The following is a 20,000-nucleotide window of genomic DNA, read 5'->3' as shown; positions in this document are numbered from 1 at the left end:
GAAAGAAATGTGTAGTTACGGAATACATGCAGAACATTTATATCATTTCCAGGGGCCTTTTCACATTACACAATGATAGCACTATGATTCCACTTGACTATCATAGCAACATCTCTGTAGAATCCTGGTGTTTGTTGGTTGGTGGCACTCTACAGCTCTTTGACTGAAAATGATAAATTCTCTTCCCTAGACTGAATTCCAAGATTCCATAAGATGTTAAAATTGAATTCTAGTGCTATAACTCTGTAGTGTGAAAGCACCCTTGGAGTTTAGATCTGGAGTAGTAAGATGCTTGCACTGACTACTTAATTATATGTATCATTTCCAGCTCTCACTTGTAAATGTTGTGTGGCTTTCTCTTAACCCTAAGGGCAGTGTCCAAGGAGATGTCTTTTCAACTATTGATTGAATTTCTGTAGGTGGTAGATTTGGGTCTTCTTTTCAAATGCCTTGCTATTGTACTTTAAATACAGTGTTCAGACAATGTACCAGATGTTGTTCGGGTTGCGGATGGTAACAGATCATATTGTTGCTGAGTATAGGCAGGCTGGAACAGAAATTTTCTTGTTTTGTTAACATTACTCAGTGGGAAAAGGCTAGCCTTGGTGTGGTTGCCAGAGACACTGAATACTTTTTCTGTTGTCTGATGATTTGAAATGTACATGCCATTGTTAGTGTATTGGTTCAGAAGAAAAAGGAGCAACATAAGTGGAGGCAAGGGAACACCATTTTATTAATCCATTTTTGTCACATTTTGAAGTTGTGGAGAACCCTTTATCAAGAAGTACTAGGTGGTAGCTGACATCTAGAAAGATTTGGTGAGCTAGCAATCCATTCTCCTTCCCTTCTTTGCTAGCTGACATGCCTTGTTAGTGTGCTGTTGTTTTTAAATTACACCTAACTGCTTACAGTGTGGGGTAGTAGTTTTTGTGTGTTGGACTATAACTTTAGGGAACAGGGTTTGGATCTCTGCACAGCCATGGAAACCCACTGTGTGATCTTGGCCAAGTCACACTTTCAACTTCAGAGGAAGGCAAAGGTAACTCCTCTCTGAATCTTGCTAAGAAAACCTTCTGATAGGCTGGCCTTAGGGTCATCACAATTCAGAAATGACTTGAAGGCACAACAACAACAATTGCTTACTGAAATTGATTGAGCATTATTTTTTGTTGTGTACTTTCAAATCATTTCCAACATACGGCAAACTTGAGGCGAACCTATCATGGGGTTTTCTTAGCAAGATTTGTTCTGAGAGGATTTGCCTTTGACATCATCTGAGGCTGAGAGGGTATGACTAAGGTCACTAAGGGTCTGTGCAGACAGCCCTGAATGGGTGGCCTCCAGCCGCCCCTTTTACAACCATTACCAGGGCCGAGGCAACAACATGCTGCGGCCCCGATCTGGCCTTTGCAGGGTGCAAAAAGGAGACAGAAAGGTCCAGAAAGGTTTTTTAAAACAGTTTGAGTTTTAGATTCTGTGGACAAGAATAAAGGCATGCTTCTGAAGAGCCATAATTTGGATATAGAACATTCTAGGTGCATAATTATCTGTTTTAATATTGTAATAATGTAATTTTAATGTAATTTTTTCTATGTTTTTAACTGTACTGTTTTTTAATATTGTGAAGCTGCTCTGAGTCCCAATTCTGCGAAAAGAGCGGGATACAAATAAATATAATTAATTAATTAAGGAACCAGAGGAATGACAATAGCTCTCCAGCCTGACCTTAGTTAAAATGCCAAATCAAAGGCACTTGTAGCTACTTAATGCCTTGGAGGTATTAACCTGGAGGGTATTAAAAGAATGAAGTTTTGTAGTTCCTCTGACTCAAATTAACTAAAATTGGCGGGATACAAACCGGCGCTTCCCCGCCGCCGCCGTTTGCTCCGCGCGGGAGCTGCAGCAGCCAAACCGCGCAGCTCCCGCGTGGAGCAAAAAAGAAGCTCCATTTCGGAGCTTCTTCTTGCGGCGCTCTGATGATGTCGCGAAGCGCCACTGGCGCATTCGCGACATCATAGGCGCTGCGACACGTCTGGACGCTATGCGTCCAGTACGTAAAGATGGCGGCGCCCATGTGGAAGGGGTGCTGCCATCTTGTACGTATAGGATACGTACTAGGGTTAGGGGGGTGCGGAAGCACCGCCCCTTCCTAACCCTAGTACGTATCCTATACGTACTATATGGCGGTTTGTATCCCGCCATTGTAACTGAAAGCTACAACATAATCCATGTTCATATGTGATAAGCAGGAAGTGAGAGAAACAAGAAAATATAAAATTGATGAAATAGTTGGTTCAGGAGCACATAGAAAACATGAAAGACACACACTATTGATTTTTTTTTTAACTCACTGACACTTGTGATGTGCCTGTACGTGATAAATCTTACCCTCGGGTCTGAGGGATACCCCAGCCTGCCAACTGAAGTTGAAAATAGAGGCTGATGTTTGAACATTTTGGTCTGTATCCTGTTGCATCCCTGGATAGTGCTATGTATCTAAATTTACCAAAATGAACTAACATGAAACAACATTTTAAAATAATTATCCCTGGGTGAGGTTTTTTGGGGGGAGGGGAGGCAAATCTTATGCTGTTACCTTCAAAATAGTATGTATTTCCATAAATATCAATCCAGTTGTTGGGAGTGCTGTCATATGTGTCTGGTTCAGATGGATAGATCCAAAAAATTAGTTCACTGTGAAAGTTGCAGGTAGAGGTAAGGATGATTGATTTCTCCATGAGTGTTGTTGTGTGTTGTTGTCCTTTCTGACTTAATGGTTATCCTAACTTGAAGGATTTTTTTTGCCAAGTATCTTCCGAGAAGGTTTGCCATTGCCATCCTCTGAGGCTGAGAGATTATGACTTGCCCAAGATCAGCCAGTAGGTTTTCATGGCTGAGCAGGGACTCTGGTCTCCAGAGTCATAGTCCCACATTCAAACTGCTATGCCATGCTGATTCTCATGGGTACATAGTGGTAGAAGTTACTTATCAATATGATTGTAAGTATATTCCCATCATCATGTAGTTCATTTAGTCTTTCCAATAAAGTATCCACTTCACAAATCACTTGCAAATCAGCTCTATTTGCCTAAACTTTTCTATCCTCACTTTTCATCTTGTACTCTGTTCTCTTGGGTAGTACCTTGTATTAACTGTTTTCTAAGTACAGATTGGAAATGGCAGGTGCCAGAGCCTTTGACAGCTTTGTCCCAAGGCAAAGAAAATATCTGCCCAGTGACAGATCAGGTAATTCCACATCCATGCTTTAAAGCAGGGAACAGACATTTCTGTCTTCTCTTGCGTCCTGTTTGGCTTAAAGAGAGCTTATTGAGTGGGGGAACACAGACTGACTGACTTTTGTATGCTACAGCCCTGAGATGTTTGTCAGAAGATACACTTTCTGAATGGATGGCCTCTTATATTGTAGGACCATAGTTATTGGACATTGGGATTAAACAACATGCTTCATATACATGGTGCAGTCGGCAGTTATTTTAACCCATGTTGCTTCCTAGTGTGGAAAATCTGCTTAAAATGGACATTGCTGAAATCATTGTACCATACACAAAAGGGTTATTAAAATGCATGCGAAAAATCAAAAATGGGATTAGGGGAGACACTTTTTGGCTTTGAAGCCTTCTTCAGTCTCATGGCCAAGATGTCTCATTTTATTTTGCTTCCTGCTTTCTACTTTGCAATTTTTTTAAAACCCCTTTTCTGTCCTCACTCAAAAAATTTCAGCTTGCTTTCATACATACATTAGGTTCCCACTGACTTCACCCTGGGCTTCAAAGGTAATAGGGGTTACTTTGCTTTGACAGTAGCCAGTGCCATTCTGTCTTATGCAAATGACTTACTTTGACATGAAGTAATCCTTTTATTTTAGTGGTTAATTTATTTTTATTATTATTTTTGGTTCGGTTCTGTCCTTTTTTATAAGTCAAAAATGACTTGAGGCACACAACAACAACTTCATTCTGGATTTTCTTTTTCTCAGTTCCAAAGCATCATTGTACTTTTCCTTCTGTAAATAACACCTGGCAATTTTAAGTTGTTTTAGATGAAGCAGTGCCTTTCAGACCATAGCTGAAGGCGACAGAAATTTGCAAGTGAACACCAGACTCATGGTAATTAGGGAAATCTGAAGAAATCAAAATGTTGCAATGATTTAATGTACCTCATTTTTCTTGCCTTGAAACTGACTACCCTTCAATTTGTTAGCCACTATATATTTATATAATACTAACAAATGAAGCTGCCATTTTGCAAGCAAAAATACATATTCCTGTCTGTTACTCACAGGCTTCTTTTGCTTCAATTAGTAGTAGTAATAATAATTATTCTGCTACTCTTTATTCTGTTTAAAAAGTTACTCCTTGCTGTGACTGTACTTCTTACAATGACAGGGAGAAGTTTCGCTCATTGCATAACTTGCATGTCTCTTTACTTTCCCATTACTTTGTTACTTTTCAAAAGGTAAAAATCCTTAAGATTGATAATGGAATAGCATAAAACTTGAATAGTTTCTGTCAAACTGCCCCTTAAAATGTTCTTGAAAGTAACTTTTGAAAATAAACAGAAATAAATATTCACCAATAAAGTGAATATTTTACTTTTTATTATATTGCTTTTAAAATGTTACTTTGTCTCACACTTTTTACCCTTAAAAGTGATTAGTTACAGGTACAGTAGGCCCTCCTTATACGCGGATTTGCCATGCGTGGATTTGAGCATCTGCGGATGGCAAACCCATATATTGTCTCTGTGGGAGGGCTGGGTGGCAGTGCTGGGGGCCTCTTGGTCTCCAACACTACCACCCGGACCTTTCTGTGGCAGCGGCAGCAAGGAGGCCAAGGTTCGGCCTCCAGCACTGCCACCTGGCCCTTCCGTGGTGACGGCAAGGAGGAGGTGGAGCAGCAGCGCCAGAGGCCTTCAAGGCCTCCAACATTGTCACCCGGCGTTTTCCACGGCAGTGGCAGCAGGAAATAAGCAGGGACTCGGAAGGCAGGGAGGGAAGGAGGGAGGGAGGGAGGGAAAGAGGAAGGGAGGAGACGAGGGGAGGCGAGGGACTTTTGTTCCCAATGGCGGCGCGCGTATATGCGCGCCATCATTGGGGACAATGGGACTTGAGCATACACGGATTTTGGTATGCATGGGAGGGGGTCCGGAACGGATCCCCCGCATATACCGAGGGCTTACTGTTATTATTATTATTATTATTATTATTATTTACATCCCGCCTCTCCCTATGGATCAAGGCAGGTTACAGTGAAAATAAAAATACATAGTACAACTATCATCAACTTAATACAGCCACCCCCCTGCCCTCTAACCCTCCACCCTCAACATAACCATTAAAACAAGTTAAGCAATAAAATAGTTAAAAGCAATTTAAAGGCAGCAGATAGGAGTGAGATAGCTTGGGGCAAGTGGGGTAGTCCTTTTAATGGGAGGTCAAGCTGGGAAGGCCTGCCAGAAGAAATCTGTCTTGATCGTCTTTTTAAAGGTGTCAAGAGAGGTGATCTCCTCCAGCAGGTCATTCCAAATTTTTGGAGTGGTGGCTGAAAGAGGTGTTCCTCTAAGTAAACTGGACCCAACCCATGTTGGGTTTTAAAGGTAATAACCAACACCTTGTAGGAGCCTGGAATCTGATTGGCAGCCAGTGGAGAGATTTTAAAATAGATGTTATATGGTCAAATCTGGATTTATCAGCGACCAATCTGGCTGCCATATTTTGGACCAGTTGAAGCTTCCTAATTTGGCACAAGGGTAGCCCCAAGTAAAGCGCATTCCAGAAATTGAGATGAGAGGTTATCAGCACATGTACAACCATTTCTAGGTCCCCTGGCTCCAGGTAGGGTCGCAACCGGCATATCAGCTGAAGCTGATAGCAAGCAATTCTGACCTTCACATCTATGTGTGATGACATCTGGAGTGACGGGTCCAAGAGCATTGGTTCCAGGACCCCTGTGAATAACAGAATCTGTGGATGCTCAAGTCCCATTAAATACAGTGGCATAGTAAAATGGTGTCCTTTAAATAAAATGACAAAATGAAGGTTTGCTTTTTAGAATCCATACATTTTAAAAATGTATTTTCAAACTGTGGATGCTTGAATCCATGGATAAAAATTCTATGGATATGGAGGGCTGACTGTATTCAAAAACATTTCATTATTTATTTATGTACCTAAATGCATTGTATATCCTATATTTTTATTTTGTTTTTACCCTCCTTCCAAAATGTTGAATTCCATTTGTCTGAGAAAAGTGGAGTGTAAATCCAATAAAATAAATAAAAATTGCAAGGTGAAATGCAAAGTTATCAACCACAAACTGTGACAGAAGTCACATGCCAGTAGTATAACAGAAATCTGCATCAGGTCAAAGGTGGTGTCTTTCATTCTAAACCTTAATAGGCTTTCTGTATGTAAGGGAGACAACGGTTGCCTGTTTGATTTTGTCTTCGAACTAAACCTCAACTTTCCTGACAGTATCCTGTGTGGCAAAACTAATTTTTGTTTATACAGTTTTCTTTCCCTGAATTGACTGAAGTTATTGGAGTTGCTGTAACTGCTCCTTGTGCAATCTCCGATGTGCCTGACTATTTGGAGCAGTGATGTCACTCAGTCTTAGAGGTTTTCCTCACTCAATAAGGAAGCATATTTTTATTTTCTGTTTTTTTAATCTGACTCAAGGTCGTTGGATCTTTTGTCTGCTTGACTGACCAGTTTCCATGGATACATGCTGCTGACAGCTTTTACACAGCTGAGAAATAAACAGATCTGGGCTTTTGGAGAATTATGTATGTAAATCTGAAGATGATGTGGGGTTCTAAAGCATTGCACCTTGACTTTTGGCTTTTGCCACTTAGGCTGTTAGTGGTTGCGTTGTTGTGACTTTAAAAATGTGCCTGGATTCATGTTTTGTCTTTTTCTGAGACACACAGACTTGACAAAGGTATAACGTGAGCCTTTTAAAAAATCACAGAAGTCTTATAGCAGTCACACCTTTCTTTAACAGCTTCTTCGTTTCCTCTTGGATTATTCAAACCTCACAGTTTATAGAACAATACTCTGTCCACAAACTCAAATGAGACTATCCTTCCTGCAATAGGAGAGATTATGCAGCAATTGGAAAGCAAGTTAAATTTAAAATGAAAAGTGAGCATAGTTTTCTGAGTAGATTATCTGAACAGAACCTCCCAGAAGCATTTTAGTCAGTTTGGTTACAATCCTAAACTCGTTTATTTAGGAGTATGTGTCACTAAATTCTTGCAGGACTTCTGTCTGAGCAGATTTGCCTCGGATCATATTGTTAACACTCTGCAGGAAGAGTACTTTGTGTCTTGTTTTTTATATTGTTTATCTGGAGAAATTTTAAGCTTGCTTCTCATATCATTTTCAGGGTACTGGACTTAATTAATTGAAACCATGATTTGCAAGTAGAAATTAAATAGATGTTTATATGCATTGGATGGAAGCCAGCAAATGCAAGGAGAACAAGGAGCAGGTGTGTAAATACTTTATTTAGTTGAGTATTTCTCTCTCCGTTCCTCCCTCTTTTTTTTCTTGACAAGAATAGTGTACTCAAGACTCAAACAAATGAAACTTAACTGCAAAAGGCAATGATTGATTACATCTTGGTAAAGGGTGTAAAGTCCATGAGAAGAGAGATGTTTAACTGACAGAGTGGAATTATCATATTAGGGTATTGGCACCTGTCAAGTATGACTAGTGTGGTGCTTTCATAAAGTGTCACAGAGCGACACTTGATAGGCATTTAATGCAGTGGGACAAAAGAATGGGAGTCTGTGTTGCTAGGGATTCTGTTGGCATTTTAAGGCCATGTTTTGATTGCTGCTGCCAAAGTTTTTTCTTCGTTTTAAGTCAGAGCAGTAAGTAATCTAATATTATGCCAGTGTATGCTCTTGTTTCACTGGGAGTGAGTTAATGTTTCTTTGGTGTAGCTGAGATGAGAGTTAGGTTAACCAGCCAGTGCTCAAAATGTGTGTGCTCCTGAAGGTAGGATTAAATTAAAATACCCATTCTCTTGTTGTGAACGTAAAATACATCAAGGACCTCTTCCTCCTACATGCAGTGTTACATAACCAGTTGGAGAATGTGGGGTTGGTGCATACCACTGGGGATGAGGTGAACTTTGATTCTAGCATGCTTTTGTACACCAGTATCATCTGGACATTTTATGTCTCAGTTCATGTTATAACATTCTGCATGCAGTAATAAAAGGAAGAGATGCATGGGGATAAGATTAGTTCCAAGTGTCCTTGTGAATATATATATCTAATGTGAGTTGGAGAGACCTGCTAAGGTTCAAACTCTGCTGTTTGCACACAGGTGTGTGTGTGTGCATGTGCCCATGCCTGTGTGCACGTGTGGTGATAAAAGTGCATTTTGTCAGCAGAGCACTTTGTTCTAAACACTTCACAGACAGTTGAACTTGCCACAATCAGTTTTTTTAAAAAAAAAATCAGTTCTAAGGAGAACCCTGGCTTAAAAGAAAAACAAACTACTTTCTGTATGTATGGGTGACTATCTGCATATATCCATACATATAAACACCAGCAAATCTGATTTGGGCAGTTATTAGCAGCTTTCACAACTATGGAGGGGTGTACTGCATGTTTCACTGGCCTTACACCCAACATGCACTCCTATACTTAGAAAACAGAGGCAGGATTGTGGGAGTTGCACCATATTGGTAATGGATGGGAACAGGAGTGCTCCCCTGCTCCCTAGGGATTGTATGAAGTCCTTTACCATCTGTACCATGAGACTGACCACAAGGGCTGGTCTGATATGTAAGCTGTGAATCTTTCAGTGTCCTTGGCCTATGTTATTGTGTCAGGACGGGCTTTGAAAGGCCATTCTCATACATACCTCGCAAAGGAAACACCTTGATCACGAAGGAGGTTTTTCCAGGGTGAAGCTCATCCATTGCATTCGGGGTGTGCTGACCCTGTGATTTTCCCAAATGCAGGAAACTTGATTGCATAATTTGTGATAGTGGGGACTGTGTCCACATTTTCCCCTGTTAAAATTAATAAAAACAAAATCTCAAAAATGAAAGGCAATTCTCAAACTTAAGGAAAGAATCAGTGGCCTGTTACAGACAGCCAAAATAAAGCTGCTTCGAGTCACAGTGGAGGTATGGTTTTCAATGATGCATGCGTCCTAAGAGTCCAGAAGTCGCACCAAAGCCACGGTCCAGTCTGGAGCTTGGCTTTGGTGCGACTTCTGGACTCTTAGGACGCATGCATCATTGAAACACCATACCTCCACTGTGACTCGAAGCAGCTTTATTTTGGCTGTCTGTAACAGGCCAGTGTCTCAGTCTTCAATGTCAATGTGCATTTGAGACCATGAAGTTCAATGGGACTCTTTCTTTTGAAGGTGTAGTCTAGAGAGCTAAAATTCTGTGCAAGTGAGTTGTGTATGTTTTTTGCTTTCCACTTGGTACTGGTGATGTTTAATGCCCAAGTAAGGTTGGAGGAAATGCTAATATCATAGAGTCTAGCTTGTTACAAGCTGCCTGTGTTGAATGTTACCAGCCTTCACAGCTCTTCTTACCAGTGGAGGAAAGCCCAACCACCCCTCTCCCTCAGTTTAATAGAACTAATATTTAGCATACATAAGATTTTCAGTTCCCTGTTGGATTTCAAGATAAAAACAAACAAGATAAACTGTGTAATAGATGAAGTCGAAATCCCATGGCAGAAAGTAGTACTTACGGTTTACCTGGATATTTATGGGATTAACACTTTATGTAGCAAATTGTTTATTTTAAGAACATTGGCCTTGTTTTGCAAAACTGACATACTTTGCTTCATTTATTTAGAATAATAAAGTATTAAAGTAATTAAAATAATGCAACTACAGCAGTTCACAGGATGCAGCATTTCTACTGTTCTTATTTTCTACCTGGAGTGTCCCAACCCTGCTTTATAAAGTACTGGGACAGTAGTGATTTTGTGGCATCAAAAGGCTGTGAAAGCACCTGAGCTTTGCTGTTCAGAGAGCTTTGTGGAGGTGAAGAGGAATCAGCCTATGGGACTCTTAACAGCTATGTCTGCAGACTCATTGAAGATAAGTAGGATGAAGCATGAAAGCAGATGCCAGTTTATCGACATAGTATTGCTATTTTAAATAGACTGAGGTATACAAAGCTGCCTTAGTGAGCAGATTGTACTACTAGAGATTAGGTGTTGGAAGAAGCAATAGTGACTCACTCTAGTCTGTTGTAGAGACAAAGGCCTGTTACAGACAGCCAAAATAAAGCTGCTTCGAGTCACTTTGGAGGTATGGTATTTCAATGATGCATGAGTCCTAAGAGTCTGGAAACTTCACCAAAGCTGCACTCCAGTCCTTAGGACTGTAGCGTTGCTTTGGTGCGGCCTTTGGACTCTTAGGACGCATGTATCATTGAAATACCATACCTCCAAAGTGACTCGAAGCAGCTTTATTTTGGCTGTCTGTAACAGGCCTTAATTTTGTTATCAGAATAATATTTTGTTCACATCCTTCAATCTGATTTTGCTTAAGCCGAGAATGTTGAGCACGAGGGGGCAACTGTGTGAGGTCTAGGGGCCAATTTTCCACTACTGATCCACCACATGGGCTGCAAACCCCCCCCCCCTCCATTTCAAAATGATGACTGGAAATACAGGCAGCCCTCCTTATACACAGATTTTTTTATACACGGATTCAAGCATCCACAGTTTGAAAACGTTAAAAAAAAGTATAAATTTCAAATATCAAACCTTGATTTTCCATTTTTTATAAAGGACACCATTTTGCTATGTAATTATATTTAATGGGACTTGACCATCCACAGATTTTGTTATCCATGGGGAACATTTGGAACCAAACCCCAGCATATAACAAGGGCCCAATGTAATGTCATGTCACTTTTGCCATCATTTTGAAAGCTAAAAAGAGGGAAAATAAGGGTGTTTGAGATGGAGTAGGGGATCCGAGTGGTTTGGAGCTTTCTTTCTTTTGCATATTTGCATGCATTGGGAGGATTTGGGTGTTATTTTTGGCTGATTGTTGCCTGAAAATTGTGCCATTTTCAGAGAAATTTGGGGGACTTGTGGGTCTCCTCAGGAAGTATAAAAGTAAGCTGAGGAACTGCATGTCACTTGGGAGACACGCTCTCCCCACTCCTGAGACAGAGAATGCTGCCAGTATTTTAAGATGAACAAAAAACATTGGTGAAATAGTTGGAGGAGTTACAATTATTTGCACATTCTGCTTTGAGGTATGCTATTAAAAGCATAAACATATAACAGTGTGAACTGAAGAGAGCAAATGTTGCTTCAGGTGCAGCACTGAAACAGTTTTGCATTGCTAAAAAGAAAGGTTGGAAATGTAAAATTAATATGGGAGTCTGTTGTAACTGTTTGAAATTGTGCAGTTCATCGAGTACTGTACTTTCTTGCATGTGTTCCTTTAGAAATGCAGTTTGTGCCATTACATACAGATAAAGTTGGTCTACAGCTGGATTTGGCTTTTCTACTTAAGTTAGTATTTCCATTTGAGGGAACAAATTTTCTTAGTCAAAGTATTGTAGGTGTTGGAGTTTTGCCCAATAATCAGAACACTTTTATCATGACATTTTGGCAGCAATATTTCATAATCAGGATTTCAGAGTGCCATAATTATGGAAACGGTTTTTGCCCATGTAAAATGTCTTGCATGACTACCTGTCTAGTCACAATTGTTTGTTTCAGTTTGTGGCACACTGTTATTCAAATAATATATTGAGAACATTCTACCCTCCAAATATGGGATAGACTAGATAAACTTCTAGAGAAGGGAAGCTTTTGGTTATGAACACTGTCGATTTAATAACATCCACATACTCAAATATTAAGATACATTATTTATTTTCTGTATTCTCAGCTGCAGCTAAATAAACCATTCTGTCAGTAAGTAAATGGAATTATGCCGTTCCTCACCAACTGCATGCTCCTGCCAATAAGTATTGTTCCCATGAGAAAAAACATGGGGATGGGACAACTGCTAGTCGAGATTAATACCTCTGGTATTGTCAGATTTACTTAAACTATAAACACTGAAGCTAGTCTGCACAAAAGATAGCAAAAACACAATAGCTGAGCCGTATTGCATTTCTGTAAATACATGTTTAGATTATTGTTATAGTTGATAATCTCTAACTAAAAATAATTTTTCTTTAAAACTGGATTGAGGTGGAAAATGTGTCTACCTTACTTGATTCAACTCCCCATTTGCTAAAGTTGTCAGGTTTTTTTTTTACACCTGCCATTTACTGTCCTCATCCACAGGCTTGAAGAGACTCAACTAAATGGCACTGCAGTATTTATTTGGCATACTTGTACAATGGATATACTGTCTGTACACAGTCACCGTTTAGAGAGCTGTCATCTTGTATGTACTATACAGGTTGTGTCTGCACTGTAGAATAAGTTTGACATCACTTTAAGCGCTGTAGCTCCATCCTATGTAATCCTGGGATTTATAGTTTTACAAGGTGTTTAACCTTCTTTGTTAAAACATGCTGGTGCCTTACAAAACTTCAAATCCCAGGTTTCTGTAGGATGGAGCCATGGCAGTTACAGTAGGGTCCAACTGTATTATTTCTGCAATATAGATATACCCACAGTCACCTCAAAAGAACTGGCAAAAGCCATTCTTGGTTCTTCAGATCAGCACAAGGGAATTACAAGTTTGTTAGGATGGAGGGAGCTACACAGATTGTAATTCCATGCAAAGAGCTGAACTTCTCTCCCTGAAACAGTTAAATTAATTCTGAGCTCTCTATTAATTCGAAAGTTTGTCAAGATTTTTTTTTCCAGAGATAGAGCATACAGGTATGCTAATATTGTTGTGGACAGCCTTTTCTTGTTTGCTGACAATGTAAAAATAAAGGAAAGCTATTGCAAAAAATGAAACAGTATCCTAAGATATCATTTTTCCTTTTAAAGAAGAAAAATGACATGCCTAATGGAAGGATTTCTTTCCTCTAATCTTGGATGGTAGGACTTACATTTTAAGGCATTTTTTTCTTAGGGGTGAAGTTTTAATGATGTGTGCGTGTGTGTGTGTGAGAGAGAGAGAGACAGAGAGAGAGAGAGAGAGAAGTATGTGTTTCTTTTTGCTTTTGTTCTCTAAAATTGGAAACAAATCTAAGTAGTGAGTAGATATTACATGTTTAAAATGGAAAAATTGATCATAACACCTGCTCAACCTGTAGTAAATCTCAATCCATATACTTTTCCCACTCCAAATTAGGCTGAAACCAAGCTGTTGCCATGACTTCACCAGTCAGCCTTTTTCTTACCTACAATTTTGTATATTTTTGCTTGGTTGAGACAAAAAAAAGTCTGACCATGGTATTTGTACTTAGTTTTTCTCTCCAAAAACATTTAAACTGAATCATGTGAGGCAGGTAATATTGGCTCTGAAGACTAGCTCTACAGAGTTTTGTAGAGGAAGCTGCTTTGATGGTAGAGAATTTTTTTAGCCCTTGAGCAGCCTGTAAATTTTGCCATTAGCTAATAAATATCCCTGCCTCCTACTGTGTCTTATGTGGGATCCTGTAGTATTTTTATTGCTAGGGTGATCCCTCTTTTGGTACCATGTGGTGCTACAGCAGGGCCACCAAGGAGAATCCTGCTTTGTGAAGATGAACAGAGAATATGTTCCTCAGAAATGCCATGCTTAATGAGGCTAAGGTTCTGGTATTAAGAGATGTTAATGAGCTGGAGCATATAAACTAACCACAGGAAAAATCCATTTAATGGTAGCAGCCGCAGAAAAAAAGAAAGATGCTGTTAATATAGAAGCTGAATCACAATTTAATGCAGCTGGAGAAATGGCCACCATCTTCCCACTTTGAAGGGATCTCCATCACAGAAAAGCTTGAGAAATAGGATGGATATATCTGAACTTAATTACTGTAAAGGGTGCTGTTCAGCTCCTTCGAAAAGACCTGGTTAATTAGGGCTAGGACTGGGGGGGGGGGGGGACACTGGAAGCTAAGGGTTCGAATCCCCACTCAGCCATGGAAACCCACTGGGTGACCTTGGGCAATTCACACACTCTCAGCCTCAGAGGAAGGCAATGGCAAACCCCCTCAGAACAAATCTTGACAAGAAAATTCGGTGATTGGTTTGCCTTAGGATCACCATAAGTCAGAAACAACTTGAAGGCACAAAACAACAGCAGCAAGCTGTTATTAATACATCTTGTCCTTCAGACTCTACATATAAAGTAGGTTAAATCTGCACTTCCCTGTTTAGTTTCAGTTATTCAGTTCAAGATATTTCATTCTCTTTGCTGTTTTTTATTTGCGAGAATAAGGGTACTTACCATTTAGAGCTAACATTTTACCTTTTTTACCTGTTCAGGCATTATGACTAATTGTAGGTTAAACATATCAAGAAGGAGTACAATAACATCCACAAAATGGTGATAGCTTTATCTTGACAACCACAATACACAAAATATATGATGCAAGCTTTCAAAGCTCCATAGGCTTCTTCATCAGGTAAAGGTGTTGTTTTGTGCTCTGTGTTCAGATGGTGTGGATGCACACATCAGGAGGGAGAGTATGCTAATCCTGCCTACTCTGTCTAATCATGTTGCTTTTCTCATGTGGAAAGCAACTTTTACAGTTCAGAATGCTAACTTCTGTCTGTGTATTTAACCAACAAGTCATTTCATTTTAATAGTGGTGTGGTCTCTACCTGTCCACAGAATTGACAATGTAAATTTTAAAAGGAAATCTACAGTCTCAACAATTGCCCTCTAACTCATCCTTCTTCAATCTTCTTCTCTTCAGAAGTTTTGGATTACAGTTCCCAGCATTCTTGAACATTTCCTAGATTGGCTCAGATGTGAGGCCCCAAAAACCTAGAAGACATCAGACTGGGGAAGGCTACTGTTAAATAAAAAAGTTACATGATGCAGTTTGTTTTGAAAACAACTCCTGCAAACAAAGAAAGTTGGTGTGGCAGCTGAGGAATTCTATCATACAAATTACATCATGCAATTTTTATAATATGATAGTGTTTATGTCTCCTTGTATACAGGAAGAGAAATGCCTGGTCGCAATGTTTCAATAGGTACAAATTTTGCTGCCACTCAGCTTTCATTGTTATAAGTTCATTCTTTGCAGTCATATAGAAAAGTGCCTGTACTGAAGAAAGTCTTATATTAATACTTGGAAAAAACAGGTTCCAGATGTGCAATCTTCCCAACCCTTTTTATTGCCGTATTTCAAATAATGGACCAAACAATGATTGCATATGCTATAATCATCAGCTTCCATCCCCTAAACAGTGTAGGTTGCAAAGAAGTATTCTGAAGAGTCACATGATAACACTGCAAATAAATCTCTTAAACTCTAAATAGATCCCCAGTCAGTTATCTTTACTGGACCCAGAGGTTTCAGACAAAGTTGCCTCAGCGTGGCATTGCATCTTAATGAGCATTCAAGGCATATACATATATCACAGGATGAAATCCTACAGTGGGGAGATTATACACATGTTTGGAGGAGCTTTACAGGTGTTGTGACTGAATTGAACACCATCTCCCAGTCAAATTGACTAAAGCAATATGTGTGTGTGTGTTTCATTTATTGTTTGGCAACAGAACTGGCATATGTATTGGAAGAAGCCAAAAATCAATTTCTTTTTTTCCTCAATAAAGCCCCTTGAGAGTTGGAAGAAAAGACATATCTTTACATGTCTGGAAAACCAATGCAAGCTCTCTGGCCCTGATTTCCACTGCATTTATTTTATCACTAATTTCAACCACAGTTCTCCACCTGTAATACAAATCTAGTTGAAGTATGACGAGGAAACCTGGACAGTATTTTGCCAATCCATGGTTTTTAATGTAGGTAAAATTCTGCTGGCTTTTGGCTAGATTACAAATACTTCTATCTCAGTGATTGCTCAGTGACTATTTCTTAAGACATACTTCTGTCAAAGAAAGTGTCATAAACCCTGCACTCTTCTGAGACACAATCCAGCAGGAGTAAGACGATCTCACTTTACCACTGCACATGCCCACCTGTGCACCTCGAAACCAGCTCCAGAGGGAGAAAGAGAGGGATATTCCATTATACTGGCCCTGTAGTGCTAGTGTCACATTGGATTTGGGCCTAATTGTTTTAAGTACAGGAATGTGTTCAGACAGTTGACATTTGTGAAATGATCCAGGATGGTCTGATGCTAGACAAAGCTTCGACCTGAAATAAACAGATCTATGGACTGATAACAAGGTCTTGGAGGTATCATACTTTCTCACTCAGCTGCAATAGAATGGTAATAACTTGGTGCACAAAGTTGTTGCAGAGCATGCTATTTGTAATCATAAATCACTTTATCCTTTGTATTACCATTTATGCCATTAAGCCGAAGGCCATTGAAAGCTCTCAGGTAAATGATGGTATCCTAACCTCAGTTCACCCACCTTTAAAATATGAATAAAAATGTTGAATGTACTTTAAGGAGTTGTAGCCTCAAGTGACATATATACTAATGGCATTTATTGTTAGAATGACCTGAGAATTACCTGTGGCTCAATTGTCACATTAATTTTTATCCATATTTCTGTTGTATGTAAGATTAACAATTCTATGAATATTAACAGAACTAAAAGAAGCTACTGGGTATTTATTATATAGGTTCCTTGGTATATAACTTAAATGATTAAGCTGAACATGACTTCACTGTTGGCTGAAATAGCACTTGATTTAGATAGGTGAATGTCAATCATGTTAAGTGTTTCAGTTAATGTTAGTGTACTTAAGATTAATTTTCCACCACTGATGCTGTGTACCGTTCAAGTCATATCATTGCATATGCCTCAAACCCATCTCCAGAAATTAGAAAAATTATGTGGAGGATCTTACCTCACTTTAAGAGATGCAATTAACATTTTTTGAATATGGATTTAATTTTGCGGGTTTGTGTCATTAAGTATAACATTTGACTTGTACAAACCGCTGACAAATCAGGTTTAATTCAAATATCCTTCCTTGGGTGATTCTTGAATCAAAGCACTGCACTTGGCATCCCTTTTGGGCTGAACTGCTTTAGATTTTTATCCATTCAAGGAGAAAATGATGCTCCCCTTGTAAGTTTTGCAGCCCGGGAAGCCTGACACATGATTGCTGTTTGAGTTATCTGCTCTTAGTAAACAAACTATGGGGTAATACCAATTGGACAATTTCAGAAACATTATGAAATGGGCTAATTGTAGGACATATATGCAATTAATAAGGCCAGATTATTAATTTGTCATTTTCTATATTCCAGTCTACACGCAATTTAATGATCAGTTTGTTGTTGTTGTTGTGTGCTTTCAAGACATTTCTGGCTTACGGCGACCCTAAGGTGACCCTATCATAGGGGTTTGCTTGGCAAGTTTCTTCAAGGGGGGTTTGCCATTGTCATCCTCTGAGGCTGAGAGAATGTGACTTGCCCAAGATCACCCAGTGGGTTTCAGTGGCTGAGTGGAAATTTGAACCCTAGTCTTCAGAATCATAGTCTAGTACTCAAACTACTACACAACACTGGCTGGCTGAAGCACTCAGATCTGATGGCCTGTATATGAACACCAATAGGCATCATAATTTTGATTATTGCCTTAATGTACTGATCACACTAATAACTGCAATTATTTTTGGTGTCCATATATCAGCTCTGAGTGCTTCAGTCACTCCTGCTGTCTTGGAGGTAAACTGAACAAGTGTAGTTTACATTTTATTCAGTTTTTGTCTGTATGGAAAACACCAGATTTGTTGCCAGTGAAGCTAGAATAGAGTGGAATTAAAAAGTTAGTCTGGTTCAAATTAACCAAGGGAAATTTGTCCTAGTCTCGATATCTATTTAGATTTAAAACTATGTTTGATTTGGCAAAAAAATGTGCTTTTGATATACAGTATTTGGATACCACTACATCTTTTCAGAAAGGAATTTGTTGCTTTACTGCTTGGGATTTGCACATGAATACATATATATTTTCTTTCGAAAGCTGGAGATTTTAGGACAATAGAAGGAAGAGGTAAAATGCTTGCAGTTTAGAAGTATTTAGTTCATCTTCTGTGATAACTCTTTCCCCACTTACCTACTGGATGTGGATCTGTGTTTGAGGGTAGTCTTCTTCATTGCAGCTGGTAGATTCAAAAGCAGTTTTTCTCATTCTGTTTCCTTTTAAAAGGAAGTAGGAAATGTTTTTTAGGACAAGTATCTGCATGTGGTAATAACTGCGGTTTGAATCACAGTACTCTGTTTTGCATTGTCTTTTTAATATAACGTCAGTCTTTCATCTTGTTAAGGGCTTACTCTAGATACTGCATTTTCTCAGTTTTGTTCTCTTTATTCCATTCTTGTGTCTGGTCTGTCTGTTTACTGGATGTTAGCATAGTCATCAAAAATAACAGCTGTTGGCAGCAGCTTGAACTCACAGAAGTTATTAGTTGGGTTGCTGTCATTAACTGTTTGGTGGCTGGCTACATAAAAGACCCATTCAAAATGGTTGTTGAAAAGAACAACAGATTCATGGCTAAGAATAAACTAGAGAAACTATTTTTACATGGCTGTCTGTCTAATTCTGGTCACAGCACCACCTCTTGTTGGAAGGACAACACTACAGTTAAACCTTTGTATTGTTGCTTTGATGTATCCCATCATCTTTTGATTTCTTCCTCCAAACGTTTCAGAATCACAAATCTTACACTGATGTATGGGAATTTGGGCTATGTTGCTTGTCCCCATCTTCAGTCATAAAGGAGATAAATAAAATTTCATGAGAAACACCCCGGACTGAAAACAAATTGGAAACAGGATGAGTGAGGGAAAATAATGGAATTGATTTTCTGAATGCAGGCCATGTGTAGCTGTGAATGAACTATTGAAGAACGTTGTGGAGTCATTTTAGTGGTAGTTCACAAGAAAAGAAGGAATGATGAACTATACTTTACTGGGATTTGGAACATAAGCAACTCAATCTTTGTTGAATCAGGCTACCTGGAAATTTCATTTCAATTCTGGTTGTGCTAGCTGACTTGGTCTAATTAATCTGTGGGTATCTACATTTTATAACCTCGAGTGAAGAAATTGTCTGGTGCAAGGTATTTGGTACTGTATTGCCTTAGCAATGTGCACTCAACTTCTAGAACGGATGGGAAAGCATTTTCATCTGTCAAGAGCTATTGACCCATGGGTGGGAAATCAACCAGAGGCCACAAACAATTATAAATTCATTGCATGAATGAATTCCCAGTTTAGTTGTATTCTGTGCTCGTAACTGTATCAGAACTGAGGTACACATTTCAGTGTATTGTAAAAACAAGTCAGGTTGGGATCTATTGAACTAATGAGAAATACTATAATTATCCCAGAAAGGGCCAATGGATGAAGACAGATAACCTGCTCCTTACAGCGGTATATTTTGGCTGGAGCAGGAAAGATTGAGACTGCTGCTAAATGGTGTTTAGAACATCCCTTCAGTTGTACCCAGCCACCTACTTTTTTTTAAAATTGTGAACCATGTTGGATCCCACATTAGGAGATATATCATAAATTAATAAATTTTCTATGGGAAAGGCTGGCAGGATGGTTCCTCCCCCTAAAGAGGCCAGCATTGGGAAGAGTACTGTGCTCTGTTCAAACTACTTTTTGTTAGTGGATCTTTCAAGTAGAAGAGAATAGGTGTTCCACGGGAATGCAGAGCAGGTGGCTGAAATGAAGCAGAGTACCACATCTGGCCCTGTGTTCTTATTTGCTTTCTCCCTGCCTAACCTCTTCCAGCATTGTATGGATTGGCTACACAAAGCTTGCTTCCATTTTCACAAAATTGTTGAGGTGTGTGTGTTGTATTGCTCAATTGCTTTGGCCCTTTATTGCATTTTGCTAATTTTATTTCTTATTTAAGAGTTCCTGCAGTTCTAGAAGTCACTAGAGCTTTGTAAGTTCAGCTT

The 20,000-nt window shown here is 39.2% G+C and overlaps 1 protein-coding gene and 1 non-coding gene across 2 annotated transcripts in view; both read left to right on the top strand.

Annotated features, from left to right (window-relative positions):
- Window positions 1–20,000, top strand: part of CTBP2 (C-terminal binding protein 2) — a 273,592-nt gene that overhangs the window by 77,697 nt on the left and 175,895 nt on the right. The window lies entirely within an intron of this gene.
- LOC149318611 (U1 spliceosomal RNA) lies at window positions 8,892–9,053 on the top strand. Its single transcript, XR_016280352.1, has one exon. It is a non-coding gene; the product is annotated as a U1 spliceosomal RNA (small nuclear RNA).

The sequence above is a fragment of the Sceloporus occidentalis genome, unplaced genomic scaffold, assembly GCF_023333645.1.
Source record: "Sceloporus occidentalis isolate IW3139 unplaced genomic scaffold, rSceOcc1.0.p SCAF_2, whole genome shotgun sequence".
NCBI lineage: Eukaryota > Metazoa > Chordata > Lepidosauria > Squamata > Phrynosomatidae > Sceloporus > Sceloporus occidentalis.
Note: the sequence above shows the minus strand (reverse complement) of the source record. Positions and strands in the feature narration are given on the sequence as shown.